Below are 10,396 nucleotides of genomic sequence, written 5' to 3'. Positions count from 1 at the left end.
CCAGATATCTAACATTTTCCTTAAATGGCCTGTACTCTAAATTCCTTATTACCACATCACAAGTCATCACCATAATGCTAAATTCTAGAGAATATCAAACCTTTATAGGTGAGATTTAGACATTTATAGCAGTGGTTTTTTAACCTATGTGATTCAACACCTCTTTTTATAATAAATATTTGGCAATGCTCTCTTTACAATCCTTGAAATTCATTAGTAGAAAACTGACCTACCTGCAAAAATTATTTCAGATAATTAATATTGAATATATCTGGATTCATCCCCCTTAGCCCTGCCCCCCAGGACCTGCCCATCATAGCTGCTGTAGCCACGGCATGGCCAAACGGCCCATGGTCGACTGTGGCTAAGCCCCCGAAGAGCAGAGAGGTTTGAACTCAGAGTTGGCCTGGAGCCCCATGCAGCCCTGAGGATGGCCATGGCCACACTGGACGCGATGAGCTGCATTTGCAGATCTAAACCTGCAGACACTGTCTCCTCTGACTCTTTTAATCCAAAGCACCTCATTTCTGACCTCCAGCACAAGAAAGCAGCATGACCAGGAGGAGCAAAGCTTTGGCTGAAGCAAAGGTGCAGTGAACCTGCAGGCTGACCTCATTCTTGCCATTCTAACCAAATCTGGGGAGAACCAACCCGATGCCAGCATGATGTTAAACATCTCAGGGCACAGTTGGCACTCCTTGGTCCCAAAGCTACCATTTCAGTTCCTCTACAACTACAACCATGTTAATGTGAGGTAGGGCCCTGACAGTGCAGCTCCCAGGAGAGCATGGAGGGTCTGGAATCCAGTGGAGGACACCCACCCTGCATCTTCTTTCCCCTTCATTCCCCATCAGCAGCACTGACCAACTCAGGTACCTCTGTAACAAGAGAGACTTCCCTTATAGCTGCTTCTCCCAGTTCTAGCGTCTTTGAGCATCCAGCCCCTGGCATCTCTGGCCGGGAGTGTTCCGGCCCCATGGATATCACTTCTGTTCAAGGCTGCCTCCTAGAAGGGATGTGACACCAGACACTTGCTATGTCAAGACAGTCTATGAACCCCCACAGGGAGTCTCAGCGGAGTATGAGGTGAACTCTTCAGTCCTGCTGCTCCAAGGTAGGGAGGCCCAAGCATCAGCAGATGGTCAAGCTTACGATAAATGGCAAAATGTTCCTCTGGGCAAGGGAGAGCCACCCCTGTCGTGGAGCCAGCAGTGCCCCAGTTCCTTGGAGATTGCCACTGACAACTTGCCTCCTAAAGAGGGTGCATCCCTGTCCCCTGCTCACAATGTCAGCTTGCAGCCTTTCATCACTGAGAGCCACCTAGCTCTTCATCTAGCCTTGATCAGAAAGGGTTCTGCCAGCCTCAGGCAAAGTCTGCAGGCTCTCTAAAAACTCCCTTCATAGAGGAACAGTTGCATACTGTGCTAGAAAAGAGTCTAGAGAATAGTCCCCCCGCAGTGAATCCCAAGCAGAATTACACCCAGAAGGCCCAACCTGACCAACTCTGATGCTGACTGGCATCTACCTGGAGCCACACTTTGCCCAGGTGCCCCAGCCTTCCATGGGTAGTAAGAGCACACTTTACCTTGCACTGGCCAAGGACAGTGGATATACAGCTCCTCAGGGAGCTTGCCACAAGATGGCTACTCTTGATGAGAATGGCAACCAAAATGGATCTAGCAGATCGGGGTTTGCCTTCGATGAGCCCCTAGGACATGACTCAATGTCCGCAGTAGAAAGAAGCCTGAAACTTTAGCCACATGTATCCCCTACAAAATCCATTTCTCTTCAGTACCTGAAAACGAAAAGAATAGGTCTCCAAAGAGACACCCCACACCTCTCCAAGGCAACAGCCCATATCCCAGTGAGAGAAAGAGCAAGGGCAGCAACAAATCACATTTTAATTACCACTGCCTCTAACCCCCTCAGGCCAGTGGGTGAAGACGAGACATCTTCCAGGCATCCAGAGCCTTGGGAGGGCAAATTCCACAAAGACCCGCATAGGCTAGAGAAAGAAGGCCTAGCCCAGAACCTCGTGAAGCAACTTTAGCAGGACCAAGTGAGGCTTTTCCTCTTTCCAGAACATTCCTAGAAGTCTAAGAAGGCAAAGCAGCCCGGAGCTAGGAAGGGGAGCCCAGGAGGGCTACCTGGATGCCCGCCCACCTGGGCAGTCAACACCCACGCAGAGAATGCTGGACGGAAAGCTGTTGCTGATCACAGGAGCCAAGTAGACAACACAGTTTCCTATCTAAGTTTCGAGGGTTGGGCCCGTGCCTTGGTCTCTCCCTACCGCTCAGAACCAAGGTTTGAGGAGCCACCCGGTCCAGCGCACCGGCACACATCCAGGATGGGAGGGGAGGCTGTACAAGGCTTTCAGTGCAGGAAGCCCCGCCGCTTAGGGCCGGAGGTTTCCAAGATGGAGCAGCAGGAGCCAGGGAGCCCGAGACCTTCAAGCGCGGGCAGCTCCACTCACAGCCACAACGCCAGGCCCAACAGGCTGGTCCCAACTTTCAGTGCTTTGGGAAACGACTTCCAGGCGACAAAAAACCAACATCCGGTTCTCTGAGTCCACCCAAGCCCTAGGCAAGGGAGAGCAGCACTTCAAAAGCAGGGAGCCAAAGCTGGAAGAAGTCTCCTGGCAGCCACGTGGTCAACTGCAGAGGCGGGGTGCTGACGTGGGCCTGGTCCCCCACCCCCGCCCCGAGGCCACACACTCACCGCTCCGCAGCCAGGGCACCTTCCGCTCTTCAGCGAGGACAAGCACGCCGTGTGTGTGGCGGGATCACAAGCCCTCGCACCCAAGTCACCCGCGCTGACGCCCCCTCAGCCGTGCTGACCAGAACAGCACTAAGGGCGCACGGGCCCGCGACCTCGGGAGCACTTTCTCTTGACGAGCCACCTGGAGCGGAGGCGCCCGCTGGCTTCCGCCTCGCGCCTCCCGCCTCCCACCTCCCAGCACGTCCTGCACGAGCCGCACCACGTGACCCCGGGCGAGGGCGACCCCGCCCCCCACCGCCTGGAGGGTCCGAGCCCAGCTTCTCCTCTACCCTTTTCCCCTACCTCCTGCCCTCACGCGGCAGAAGACGGGCTCCTACTCAGAGCCACAGGAGATGTAGGAGGTGGGGGTCTCAGGGCAGGCCAAGCCAGGGGGGCCCTGGGCTCGCAGAGGAAGGGGCAGCGTTTCTGGGAGAAATGCGGTGGAAAGGAACGTGTGAGGTTGGACATCCTGGCCAACTACCTCTCAGAGGACCAATTCCAGGATTACGGGCATTTTGTGAAAATGAAGTGAGCGCTCCGCACTGAGCAGCACAATCTGGGCAACAAGATCAAACCGGGCTAGGCGCAAGTCAGCTGTGTGCTGGTGAGTCTTGCCTTGGATTTCGTTCCTAAGGCCGGGGCCCTCGCTCTGCCCTCAAAGCTGGCAAGTGAGATGACTCCTGGTGGGGGATGTACTTTCAGTGGTACTTTACCAACATTACTTCTGTCTCCACTCTAACCTCTTCTGAAATACCCAACCAAAAGATTGCCCTTTATTTCAACACAATTTAACCTGAAAATGTTTCGATATAAACCACCATATAGGTTATTGGGGGCAGCGCGCCCCTGGGTGACTCAGTCGGTTGAGGGTGGGACTCTTGATTTCAGCTCAGGTCATGATCTCAGGGTGGTGGGATCAAGCTCTGTTCTGGGCAGGGAGTCTGCTTGGGATTCTCTCTCTCCCTCCCCTCCATCTGCCCCTTTCCGCATTCGTGCACGCTCTCTCTCTCTGAAATAAACAAATTTTTTATATTTGTATTTTATATTTTATATGTATATAAAATACATAAAATATTTTTATTTTGTTGTGTGTGTGTGTGTGTGTGTGTGTGTGTGTATTATATGAGTTATTGGGGGTTTTCTCGATAAAAGGAAAAATTGTATCCTGGAAGAAGCCAGTGTTTTCCTTCTCACCCTTCACGATTGATCGTGAGAGCCTGAATGCTGGAAACTTAGGCCTTTCTATTATTACTTTGTAGTAAGAAGAGACTTAATGAAACTGTGAGAACTGATTGGAGGACGTCTGATTGGTTGTTTAGTTTTCAAAAGGCTGAGGCAACATAGATCAGTGTGTGTCACCCTCAGGAATGTATCCATAGTGGCATTCCTTGCCTGTGGGCATTGTACCCTGAGAACAAGTATAGTACTCATTAATGAAGGGTCTGCAAAGCCTTAAGGCCTTAGAAAGTAACATAAAGAAGAAAATTGTAAAGCCTCAAACACCGTTAGTATTTATATTTTTGAAAATGAAAAAGATCATTAGGTTTGTATATTAACCACATACTTTATTCTATTTTCTGGTGGACATAGACAATTATGTTTGAGTTATATATTTTGTGAAAACCTTAATGAAATAAAGAATTCTAAAGATAGTAAAGAAAAATTAAAATCCTAAGTGTAATGTAAATGAGACAGTTTTAAAGAGTAGCATATGATAATGTGTACTTCAATATGCAAAAGACAAGGGCAGACATAACAAAGAAAAAAGATGATTGCACCTATACATAAAATCTCCTTTAATGCACCAACATCAAATGCCAGCTGATATAGAAGTGAATAGTATGACTACAAGTGACATAATTTTCTGAACTTGTAGATAGCTCCCAGTAAAGTTCTGATCAAAAACCGAAGTATAAGCTTCCCTTTTTACACATAGTAGTTACATACCTGAAAAATTAATACCTTGTAATAATATTTTAAGATTTTATGTTAACTGTAGTTAGGTTTTAAGCTTATCCTGTAGGACATTTGAAGGTCATAAATGATGGAAGACAGTTCTTTGAAGCCTTGACCTGGTCTGTGTGCTATAGGATGTATAGCGTGGCTGGCTAGTAAAAAAAAAAAAAATATATATATATATATATGTATACACACACACACACACACACACATATATATCCACAAATTAAAAAACAAAAACAAGAGAAAAAAACTCTACTGAGAATCACTGTTTTAAGGGTTCCAGATCTATCTGTACTCCTAATCTTCATCTGAGTGATTTTTTTAGGAACAACTACAGAATCATTTTGGTGACTTATCTGGCAAATTGTGGATTTTGAACCGCTCCTTTGAGGAATGTCCTCAATTTTACCCTTTACAACAAGCCATATCTGTCATATTGAGGCAAGTTACATTAAAACTCAATTCCATATCATACATTTATTTTTGCTGAATTTCATTTTCTTTATTCCAGTCCATCTATTCAGTCTACCATTTTGAATCTTGATTCTGACATATCATATTATCTCATCTTGGTTTTCATCACCTGCAAATTAGATAAGCATTTTTCATCTGTCTCTATTCAAGTTCCTACTAAAAATGAAGAAAAGAGAAACAATGACAGAGATGTTGGAACTTGACTAGAAACTTCCACATGTTGACATAGCTCCTTACGCATTACCCTTTCATTTGTAAGTATATGGCTATAAGGGATCCATGAGAAATGTGGTCAATAACCTTGCTAAAACTAAGATAGACTACATCTATAGTATTTCTCTTATATGTGAAGTTAATGTTACCAGCTACATCTAATGTTAGGGCAAAATGCTTAATAAACTTTTTTTGGCCTTTAGTGGCAACAATCCCCTTTTCAAAATTATTTCACATGCTTAATTTTAATAACTTTAAGAATTCTGACAAAAATATACACAGTCTTAGAATACTACTGTATTAATTTAGCTACTATAACAGCTAGAATCTGAAATTTCAGTGGTCTAATGCAATAGAAGTGTATTTCTTTCTTCAAATTCAATCTGCTGTTGGGGTAGAGGGTTCTGTTTCACTAAATGATTCAGACAGTCAAGATAAGGTAGGTCATCTTTGAAGGATAGCTCCTAAGCTTACCCTGAATTTTTACATACATCTAATAAGGCAAAGGAAAAGAGAGCAGAATGTTCTGTGTCCTGTAGGAAGAGTGTATGGGTTAGGACAGGAAGTGGTGGCATATCTCACTTCTTTTCATATAGTTACATACAATTCACTAGCTAGAACTCACAGGGTCACATCTAACCCTAAGGAAACCCAGAAGATAAAATCTTGCTCTCTGCCTAGAAGAAAAGGGAATGGATTTTGGCAAACTAATAGCAGTCTGTGCCAACATCTTTCTTCAACCTGTGCTAGAGGTGCTCCTGCTCTGTGCCCCCATGCTTTGGGCATCCCCGTGTTTTGGAATGCCATCCCAAAAATGTTCTAAGTCACTTTCCTATGCCTGGAACTCATCAGGGCCAGCAGTGTTCTCTGGGCAGTGCACCTAGAACCTAGACTTGTTCCCAGGTTAGTTTCTATTACTGGAAGCATCAAACTCAAAACTTTCTAAGTCCCATTCCAGTAGCTCAAACCTGCCAGGGCCAGTAGTGCTCTCCAGTTGGGGTTCCCTGAGTCAATACCAGGAAGTATGTGATCCACAGTCTCTGCTTCTCCACTTCAGGTATTTGACCCTCTAACAAGACTATGGGGTTGACTAGATACGCCAATGAGACTGGGCCACCAGAATTGTGCTGACACATTGGTTTGAGATGACTTTTATCCAAGATAGAATGCAGGAGAAGCTCAGAGCTCTGGGCTAACAATGGCCCACTGTCGGCCCTTGGGAATGAGTACCATGGGTAGGTCCCTGCATGGATTCTTACTCCTCTGTGTTGGACCATGGTTATGCCTCAGGTCTGTAGCACCCAAGGGCAGTGGGGATGGCAGCAGCCAATATTTATTCTTAGGCTCCCCACCATCAGTACCTGGGTAGGTCATCTACCTTCTTCACAAGTTCTGCACCATGTTCCATGCAGTCACTAAGGAATGGCTGCACCTAATTCCTCTGAAGGCAATAAGACATTTACTCCAAAATGCCAAAGAGACCTTCTGATTAATCAGTGTGTGAGGTTGTACTTTCATCAGTCAGGCTTATACCACACTCAATAAGGGTTGGATATTCCATGCATGAATTGATCCATTCTTGCTTTGAACACTGGGTCCTTGCTTCTTTTCTCCACTAGTGGCAGGGTTATGGATAGCATTAAATGAGATCACATTCTTAGAGTGCAGCCTAAAGAGTTCAAGAAAAGATGCAGTTGGAGATGTGTTGTTTCATGTTCTGAAATCATAAAGTTAATATGACCAGAAAAAGAATTATTGTTTACACTTTCCTTTGTACTCTGGATAATATTTGCCCTTGTGGTTATCATCAAAAAAACACAGCAACAACTTTTGAGTCATTGGGAATCACTATTCATGGCCGGCACAATGAAGATGCCGTAACATGGGTAATAATGCAACCGGCATTAAATAAATGGTATTAGGGAACTGCAGAAGAAGATCCATACTGTTTTCATATAAACAGAATTCTAAGGGCCATGGTATCGTAAGTATTAATGGCATCACTACCTTTTTCTCTCAGTGGGGTATATAATATAGCCAGAAATGGTGCCTGTGACAATGGATTGTATTGACCCATCGATGAACGTGGGGAGTTTTTCATTTGAACAGTTTTAATTCTTCATGACTATGGGACGTTCTTCTTTTTTTTTAAAGAGAGAGAGGGTGGGGGACAGGAGGGGTAGAGGGAGAGGAAGAGAATCCCAAGCAGGCTCCACACGCAGTGCAGAGCTTGACAAGGGACTCAGTCTCCTAACACTGAGATAGATCATGACCTGAGCTGAAATCAAGAGTTGGATGCTTAACTGACTGAACTGCCCAGGTGCCCCTGTTTTTCTTTTTATGTAGTTCTATAATTTCTTTCAGTGATGTTTTGGAGTTTTCAGCGCCTGCCTTGTGTTTAAGTACTTTCTGAAGTATTTTATTTTTTGATGCTCTTTAAAGTCATTGTTTTTGCAATTTCATTTCCATGTTGCTCATTGCTGGTGTACAGAAATACCACTGATACTTGTACATTGATCATGTGTCCTGCACCCTTGCTGGACGTGATTAGTATATGTTTAATATACATTGGGATTTGTTTTCAATGCTCCAGGAGGCAGTTTATAACTCTGCACTAGCCTTTACTTCTTATTCCTACAGAACCTCAAGGTCAGCCAGAGGTGAGAGCTTGGGGCCTTCTCAGGTCTCTCCTGTGTGTGGGCATAGCTTTGCCCATGCTCTCAGTTCTGCATATGTATGTAGCCTTCTAGATCCCCAGGAATAAACTAGAGCTTGTCAAAGCTTCTTAGGGATGGCTTATTCCCCAGGTTTTATTTTCCTTTTAAGGTTTCCCGGCAGGCTTTTCTTATCCCTAACTGGTAATGGTACCTCAAGCAGCTGCAAGTTAAACATTTGCTAATGATTTTGTTTGTTTGTTTGTTTGTCTGTTTTTGTAAAATGCCTTGTAGGTAGCTCACTTAGAGAGAGCTCCAAGTCAGGTCAAAAAACATGATCTGAGAATGAAGCTTTTCCAGAAGGGTCAAATGTGGCAAATCTGTGGGAATGGGCTGTGGGAGTGCTCCAAACTCATTCTTCTAGATCCTGTGGGTGCTAGGCTCTTTGTTTTCACAGCGACCATCATTGGGTTTTAAGGCTACTGTGGAGCTGGGCAGAAGGGATGTGATTAGGACGAGTTAAACAGGCCACAAGACTCTCTTTTTATCAAGATTCCATTGTTTATCTCGAGTAAAAACATTACTCAAATTGCTGCACATTGTTCCGGAATTCTGAAACTGCTGATTTTAACAGTTTTTGCCAGTGTTCTTTTTCTTATATGGAGGAGCAGATTTTCGGAAAACCTTACTCCACCATTCTGGAAGTGAGATAAGCCACACATACAATGCTTAGAAAGAAGTGAGACACACACAAAAATACATACAATGTGGATTGATGTATATAATGTTCAAAATCACACATAACTAATTATGATATTAGAAGTAAAAATAATGATAATCCTTTGGGGAGAAGCACTGGGAGTAGACCCAAGGAGGGCTTCTTATGTTCAGTTTAATGATCTGGATGCTTGTTGTGTCCATTTATATAATATTCATTACCTGCATATGTACGATTTGGGCATCTTTCTGTATATATGTTACACTTTAATAATACCATAAACATAATCAAGAAATTGGGGATAGNATATTCATTACCTGCATATGTATGATTTGGGCATCTTTCTGTATATATGTTACACTTTAATAATACCATAAACATAATCAAGAAATTGGGGATAGGTTTTTGTAAACTAGCTGGATAGTTAAGAGTCCCGTAGACAGTTTTAGTGATATTTGAGAATGTTCTAGTAGTTGTTAGGTGGCTCATGCGTGTTCTTTTAATAATGCATCAAATTGTACATGCATGTGACAAATATTCTTTCTTGTTCATCCAATGTTACATAATAAAATTTACTTAAAATACTGTCAGTGTTGTCCAATATCCTTTAATAGACTTTGAGGTTTAGAGACTTAACAGCTTTCCACCTTCATTTGAATTTTTAGAGTACTTCCAATATTTCATTTCATGATGTTGTAATTAGAATGCATATAAATAATCCTTGAGTATACATCTGATGGTTTCCTTAGGATATATTCCAAAAGTGGAATTAAGGGGTCAAAGCATGTGGACATTTTAAATACGCTTAATATATAAAACCAGGTTGTCTGTTGGGAACATTTTACAAATTAACTCGTCACTCTCCTCAGAAACATAAGAGAGATTTCATTTTCTGCCTCCTTTCAAACACTGGGATGAATATGTATATACAAATATATCAATATACTTACATAAAATATTTATGTATTTATTATATAGACTTTTTAAAAGAGCTTATTAATTTATTAGAGAGAGAGAGCATGCACCCAAGCACACACACACAGAAGCACCCAGGCCTGAGTGGGGAAGGGGCAAAGGGACAAGCAGACTCCCTGCTGAGCAAGGAGACCAACTCTAGGCTCCATCCCAGGACCCTGAGATCAGGACCAGAGTCAAAGTCAGACCCTTAACCAACTGAGCCACCCACGTGGCCCTATTATATAGAATTTAAATACAAGTTTGCAAAATGTTAAAGGAAGGGTGTTATCTCATTTTATCTTGTATTTTTTTACTAACAGCTGTGTTGAATATTTTTCCCTATGCCTTTTTGGGGTTTTTTTAGTTGACTTTTTTTTGTTTCTGACGACTATTTATTATTTTACTCGTATTTGAGTGTTTTCTATTTTTCTTATTGATTTGTAAGATCATTGAGCATTTTTGTTTTCTAAAGTCTATGATCCATATTTGACTAAGCCTGATATTTAATTTTTTTGATACTTTAATCTCAAACATTGCTCCAGCACATTTAATAAGGTTTCGACTACTTCCATTTCACTAAGGATCTTTTCACTGATATTCAGAATGCTGTACAGAATAGTTTTCTCATTTCCTTTCCTTCCTTAAAATAAAATTTTCAGCC

The 10,396-nt window shown here is 43.2% G+C and overlaps 1 pseudogene; it reads left to right on the top strand.

Moving 5' to 3' along the window:
• The first annotated feature begins 436 nt into the window (after positions 1–436).
• Positions 437–2,816, top strand: LOC105235381 (annotated as a pseudogene).
• Positions 2,817–10,396: the final 7,580 nt, after the last annotated feature.

This window comes from Ailuropoda melanoleuca, chromosome 1 (assembly GCF_002007445.2).
Source record: "Ailuropoda melanoleuca isolate Jingjing chromosome 1, ASM200744v2, whole genome shotgun sequence".
Classification (NCBI taxonomy): Eukaryota; Metazoa; Chordata; class Mammalia; order Carnivora; family Ursidae; genus Ailuropoda; species Ailuropoda melanoleuca.
The sequence above is the reverse complement of the archived record's forward strand: the minus strand, read 5'-3'. Positions and strand labels throughout refer to the sequence as shown.